This window comes from Nicotiana tomentosiformis, chromosome 2, assembly GCF_000390325.3.
Source record: "Nicotiana tomentosiformis chromosome 2, ASM39032v3, whole genome shotgun sequence".
Lineage (NCBI taxonomy): Eukaryota > Viridiplantae > Streptophyta > Magnoliopsida > Solanales > Solanaceae > Nicotiana > Nicotiana tomentosiformis.
Window position 1 is genome coordinate 168889711 of NC_090813.1, and position 7499 is coordinate 168897209.

The window sequence follows — 7499 nt, forward strand, 5'->3', positions numbered from 1 at the left end:
ATATGGGCATAGAGAGGGATTTTATACTTGTTATCTGGTGAGAAAATGAAACAATTTATTTATTGTGGAAAGGCTATTTGGAAAAAAGATTACAGTTTTCAAACTTGCTCGTATTTTTGGCATTTTTGGTAAAAGATTTGGATTTTCTCACTGAAATACTTGAAAGTATGACCATTTTCTAGAACTGTAAACGAGCTGAGCACTCTTACTTCAGAGATACCTTTTATTACTTATATTATATTGTTATAAACTATTGTAGAATACCGGTATTGGGCCCGACCTTGTGATAGCTCGTCACTTCTTTCAACCTGAGGTAAGGTTTGTTACTTACTCGGTACATGGGGTCGATTGTACTGATACTACACTTCTGCACATGGCGTGCAGATGTTGGTTGTTGTTGTTGCTGTGTTCGATAGGAGATGGATTGAAGATGTACCTACGTCCCGGCTGTAGCTGCCTCTTGTTTGTGGTAGCTTTAAATCTGTAAAACTCTTTTTATGTACTATTCAAACAGACTATGTATTTATTTCATTTTCGTTTTGTAAACTCTATTCTTAGAAGCTCATGTTATTCATTTTATTAATTGTTATTGGAATTGGTTAGAGGTTAATTGGCTTACCTAGCGGGTTGGGTTAGGTGCCATCACGACTAGTGGATTTGGGGTCATGACAAGGTGGTATCAGAGCTCTAGGTTCATAGGTTCTACAAGTCATGAGCAAGTGTCTAGTAGAGTCTTGCGTATCGGTATGATGACGTCCATACCTATCTTCGAGAAGCTACATGACATTTAGGATATACTTCCCATCTTTCATCCCTTATCGTGCGACATTGATTTATCTTGAAGCGTAACTCTTTGAATTCCTTCCACGTATTCGTATGCGCATGCGAGCACTCGGTATCAGCTGTGCATCGTCAGGTTGTGATTCTATGAACGAGGTTCGAGATGTGTATTCTTTGTTTTGGTGATGGGCTAGTCTGGAGGACTTGAGGCCATGGTTAGACCGCAGCTTGAGCTCGGTAGCTTCAGTAGTAACCTGTACATTTGGACTCATATGTACGGTAATGTCCCTACGAGAGGATTTTATGGCTCAATGAGCGGTCGAAGGGCTTTGTGATGAGAATGATGTGACTGTGAGATGTGTTCATATGGTTTGAATGTGACGAGAAGAGTTTACTTGAGATGTAGCAAGAACTATTGGGTGTTTGATTTCTGTCTTGATTTGGCGTATGGCCTCGAGTTATGGGTGTGTTGAAGGACCTCTCATGTTGTTTAGTTGTGGAGTGTAGTAGATTTCATGTCGTGTTATGAGTTCAGACTCAGGAAGATTAAGTGATTGCATAATAGTTATGACTGTGGAAGAGTATAGAGAGATGTCAGTTTGAGGCAGAGCAGGAGGGTATCTCCTGCGAGGTTCCTGAGGTTTGTGTGGTCCTTATGATGTTTTGTAGAGAGTTTTCTTTTACCAGTAAATGATATATGTTGCAATTTGAGTTTGGATCGCTTGTGGAAGTTGGCTTGGTTATTACAAGGGTGAATGCGAGATTTACAGATGATTTGAGATATTAGTTGGTTTGTGTTACATGAACTTATGAAGAAATTAGTTTAGGTTCAGTGCGAGATTTTGCAGCAACAGAGCATGGGCATTGTGAGTTATTGTGTGCTTTGATCTATGGCTTGGAGCCGAGTGGGGGAGTCTGCTATGGATAAGTTGATTGCACGGTTGTGTACTGTAATGGTTTCAGTTTGAGGTATACTGGTAAATCAGTTATGACAGCAGAGGTTGAGTTCGTGGAGGACTCGAGTAAAGGAATTTCTAGATACAGGTTGTATTACACTCTATGGGTATATGGGAATCATAAAATAATTGAGTGGTTATTCGTGAAGGATGTAGTGTACATGGATTAGGAATTTGCTTGGTTGCTTAGGAGTGTGAGTTACTCCTTTGGGTGTCGTCGTGCCAATGGTGCACTAGTCGTTTGGCCCATTTGGGGCAGTGCAATTGAGATTTGAGCAGAGTAGATGACTCTCAAAAATGGTTCTAATGGATTCAAGAATTTAATGTAACGATTTGGAATTTTAAAGATTGGTACATGGCTAGAAACTGAGAGTTACATTGGATGGGGTTGAGACTTGTGGCATTTTTATACCATTGTGGATTATGCATTTCTGCGTTGAGAAGGTGAAGGAAACAGTCTTAGGTTCACATAAGGTCTCTTTAGAGTGGGTATCTCGGTAGTGGTGCTTTGGGGTGCTTAAGAGGAAAGTCAGCGGCTTTTGGGCCTTAGGGCGTTGTGGTTTTATACTAGGGTCTCTGGTGTGGTGAATTTTGGTTAAGGATCGTGGTGTTCTAGCAAGGAGAAGTATCAATTTGAAGGCAATTTGGAAGGGACTTGGAGAAATAGGACAGCGTGGTAGTAGGTTGGATCAGCACAGTAATGGATAAAAATCAGTTCTTTAGGTACTTATGATGTGGCTAGTCCCCACAGGTGTTTCGTGGCAATGCTCTTAGGTTTTAGCAACCTGCGTGGCTGGGTTGAGTTAGAGAGATTTGGTTCAGGTAGCTTGGTTATGTGCAAATGGGTTTCGAAGAGTTCTCAATGGTTTCTACCATGGTTCGAGGAGTATATCTCCTACCTGCATGAGGAATATGTTGCGTATTGGGATTTTCTCCTGGGTGAGATCAAATGGAAGGTTTCTAAATGATTTGGTATTTATTCTGGTTGTGACTCAGAGTTGATTATGAGATTCTTGTACTCTTCGTATGATGGCATGGTATATGCGGTTTGTTGTGTGGAATTGAGATTTGCCTGAGCGAGGTCACAGTTCAGTTTTGAAGGGAAGGTCATAAAATTCTTAGGAAGCATGGACGGTTTCATATGACTAGGTAAATGATATTACTATTTGGTATGGCTTGATGAGAGTGTACATTTCAGAAGGGGCAATGTGTTTTGATTTATGGGTACTTCACTGGTATTGCGGCACTCTCCGGGTTGATCGACTGCTGATATTCAAATTTTGCCAGGTGGCACGGAAGAATTTTAAAAGTATTTCTCGTGGGATGATCGTGTATGAGAGATGTGTTAAACATTCTGGCAGTGGAGATGGAATCAGATATGGTGATTCGTGTGTTTTATGGATTTGGAGGCTGGGAGTTCTCAGGAGCAGATTGTTGCATGATCGTGGACTGTGAGCTTGTGGCCGAAGCTAGCCAGATGATAGTATGTGCTGTGATTCAGTTATTGTGGATTTTCGGAGGGTTACTTATCTATTTGTGGGTGACCAGAGTCGATTTGGGGATCCGTTGGTAGGCCTAATTAGGATGTGTATTCTACACCGAGCCGGATTGGTTGGCTCCATACTGCTATTGTCGAGGGATGTGCCATTCGGTTGTTGTTGAGCTTATTCATGTTCTAAGATGATCTGTGAGTTACTTTTCTATGCTACGAGGGATTGTAATTCGTTGGTTTTAGGCACACATGGTGCGGTTCTATTATGGTCTTATAGCGGAATTTAAGCGAGGTGAGTAGTTGGGTATTGCATGATTGAGGGCGTAATGGTTATGTTCTTTCGGGTATTGTGTGGCGTTATGTCATCTGCTTCTCCGTGGTTATGGTAATGCACTTGGAGTACTTGATGTCGAATTGCGCATAGTTATTGATTTTTTTAGCAGGGTGGCTTAAAGTATTTCATATGGACTAGTATTTGGATAGGGTCGCGCATTACACCAGAGTTATGTGGAAATATGATCCTTTGTGTTAGATTCGTGTGTTATGGTTCTATGGTGTGTGATGGGTTTAAGCATTTCGTTGTGGTGGTACTTGTTGAGCTTGCGGGACGGTTCTCTCGTTTGAGTCATTTTCCATGATTGAGTACATTTGGAATGTTGCTTATTGGTGCACGGATTGCACGGGTTGTGGCTTTAGATTGTATGGGTGTGTCATGTCACTAGAGTGGTCGTGTTGGATGAGATGAGGTCATTGGACTTAGAATGGATACTATCGGATTTAATTATAACATGTTTGGAAGGATAATATCGAAAGTCGGCTTAGAATTTGCTATAGTTCTTGTTGAATGAGAGGGAATTCCATGACTGGTTGATCTGATGAATGGTTATGAGTTTTGCCTGTTCCTTTTATCATCGGCAGTGTACGAAGGTTTTAGAGCGAGGCTTTGTTTGATATGAGGTCTATTACCGGTATTGGGTTGTTTTGAGCAGCTACTGTGATTTGAAATTTTTGCTATGAGTATTTGAGTTATATGGTACATCATGTGATTACATCTTGGGTTATAGATTTAGATATGTCTTGATACAGCTTGTTCAGACTTATGCAGTGTGTAGATGCGAGATTCTGATCTTATAGAAATTATAGATGTTGGAAATTGGATTCTAAGGTCTATGGGCTAGGTTGAATTAAGAGACTACTATTATGTTGTGTTGTTAGGCCTATATGGAATAGGGTGACATGGGATCACCCCCGGGTATATGCATGGTAAGGTTATATGGCAGTTTGATGGCTTTGAGAACAACTCTAGACACATTCGAGGACGAACGTATGTTTAAGTGGGGGAGGATGTAATGATCCGACTGGTCGTTTTGAGCATTTGCACTTCGCTCGGTTGTTTGGGGCATGAGTAGCTCCGTATGATTTATTTTGACTTGTGTGAATCATCGGTTTTGACTTTCAGGTTATTTGGAATCGAATTGGAAGAAGGAATTTCATTGTAGCAGCTTTAAATTGGGAGAGTTGACCAAGTTTGACTTTTTAGCATTTGACCTCGAATTGGAATTTTGATGGTTCTGTTAGCTCCATTGGGAGATTTTGGACTTAGGAGCGCGTCCGTATTGTGATTTGGAGGTCCGTGGTTGAATTTGGCTCGAAATGGCGAAAGTTGAAATTTTGGAAAGTTTGACCGGGAGTGGACTTTTTGATATCGGGGTCGGACTCAGATTCCGAAAGTTGGAGCAGGTCTATAATGTCGAATGTGTCTTGTGTGTAAAATGTGAGGTCAATCAGACGTGATTTGATAGGTTTCGGCATCGGTACTGGAAGTTGAAGTTTCAAAGTTCAATGATTTTGAATTGAGGTGTGATTCGTCATTTCGATGTTGTTATGTGTGTTTTGAGGCCTCGAGTAGGTCCGTGTTATGTTATGGGACTTGTTGGTATATTTTGACGTGGTACCGAGGGGCTCGGGCGTGTTTCGGATTGATTTTGTAGCATTTTGGAAATTTTGGCTAAGGTTCATTGCTGCTAGTTCTGGTATTAACGCACCTGCGGCTGGTTTGCGCAGGTGCGGTGGTCGCAGAAGCGGCGAGTTGCGCAGAAGTGAAGGTTTTTGGTGCACCTGCACATGCGCAGAAGCGAGGGATTATCCGCATGTATGGAAGTGCCAGACTCCATGGGCTTCGCAGATGCGAGGCATCATCCGCAGAAGTGGTGGTCGCAGATGCGACAATTTGACCGCAAATGCGAATTCACTGGGCAGAATGTATTAAGTTCAAGGGTTGGTCCTTTTTATCACATATTGAGCTATGGACTTTGGAATAGAGCAATTTTTGGAGCCAATTTCATCATAAGGATTGGGGTAAGTGTTCTCTATTCGGTTTTAATTAGCTTTCATGAATGCATCTTCGTTTTTAGCAATTGGTTGATGAATTTAAAGAGGAAAATTGGGAGTTTTGGCCTAAAGTTTTATAATATGAATTTTTGAGTTTTGAACATCGACTTGGAGTTGGATTTGAGTGAAACTAGTATGGTTGGACTCGTAATTGAATAGGTTGTGGATTTTGTAAATTTTGTCAGGTTCTGAGGTGCAGGCCCGGGTTTGGCTTTTGGTCGATTTTGGGCTTTTGATTCAAGATTTGATCTTTTTCGATCGGGATTGGTTCCTTTAGCATTGTTTGATGTATTTTAGTTGTTTTTGGTTAGTTTCGAGCCGTTCGAAGGTCAGAACGTGCGGGATGGCATTTTGGAGCATCGTTTGGCTTGCTTGGCATTGGTACTGGCTTGTTTGAGGTAAGTAACTCTTCTAATCTAGGTGTTGAGGGTAAGAAACCCCGAAATACGTGTTATGTGATTGGTATTGAGGTGACGCAAATTCTAGGTGACGGGAGTGTGGGCGTGCACCCTTTGAATTGTGACTCCGTTATTTCTATGGCACTGAATAGTGGCCCTATATTTGTTGATATCCGTGTTTTCACCATGTGATAAAGTAATTGAGTTGTCAATCATGCTAGATATCATGTTTAGGCTTTATACCGATATTGTTGGGACCCATAGTGGTCGTTTCTTGCTGTCATCTCACTAATTTCATGGATATTTTGTACTTAGTCATATTCATGCATTCATGTCATATCTCAGTCTCAGTTGTTATTTATATATTGATACATCATATCATTGTTGTCGGGCTAGTTTCATGATATTGTGAGCCCGTGAGTGAGACTGGAGAGATTGATGACTGATTGAGGCCGAGAGCCTGATTATGAGTGACAGTTATGGGATCGGGCTATACGTCGTAGCATGCTATATTGATTTATGCCGGGATCTGGCTTATGATAGCGCTTGGGCTGTAAGAGCCCCTCCGGAGTCGGTACACCCCCAGTGAGCGCAGTTGATTATATTGAGGGATGGATCTTCCCTGGACATGGATCTTGTCCGAAGCATTTATATACCTGGAGATGGATCTTCTCCATGGGGCCGGATTAGCTTTTCATCGGTACTGAGTGACTGATGGTCAGAGATGTATATATTCTGGGATGGATCTTCCCTGGGCCGTATGGGCCATATACAGTACCGAGTGGTTGAGCGTGATGAGTGGAAAGTGTGAGACAGTGAGATTGAGTACTCTGAGAGTGTGCGTACATGATTCATCTCTGAGATACATGGGATTTGCATGCACACATGACATACATACAGAGAGATGCATTTTTCCTCATGTTATATGGTATCACGTCATTCATGACTTATTATACATTGACATGTGGGCATAGAGAGGGATTTTATACTTGTTATCTGGAGAGAAAATGAAACGTTTTATTTATTGTGGAAAGGCTATTTGGAAAAAAAGATTACCGTTTTCAAACTTACTCGTATTTTTGGCATTTTTGGTAAAAGATTTGGATTTTCTCACTGAGATACTTGAAAGCATGACCATTTTCTAGAACTGTAAATGAGCTGAGCACTCTTACATCAGAGATACCTTTTATTACTTGTATTATGTTGTTATGAACTATTGTAGAATACCGGTATTGGACCCGACCTTGTGATGGCTCGTCACTGCTTTCAACCTGAGGTTAGGTTTGTTACTTACTTAGTACATGGGGTCGGTTGTACTGATACTACACTTCTGCACATGGCGTGCAGATATTGGTTGTTGTTGTTGCTATGTTCGATGGGAGCTGGATTGAAGATGTACCTGCGTCCCGGCTGTAGCTACCTCTTGTTCGTGGTAGCTTTAGATCTATAAAACTTTGTTTATGTACTATTCAAACAGACTAT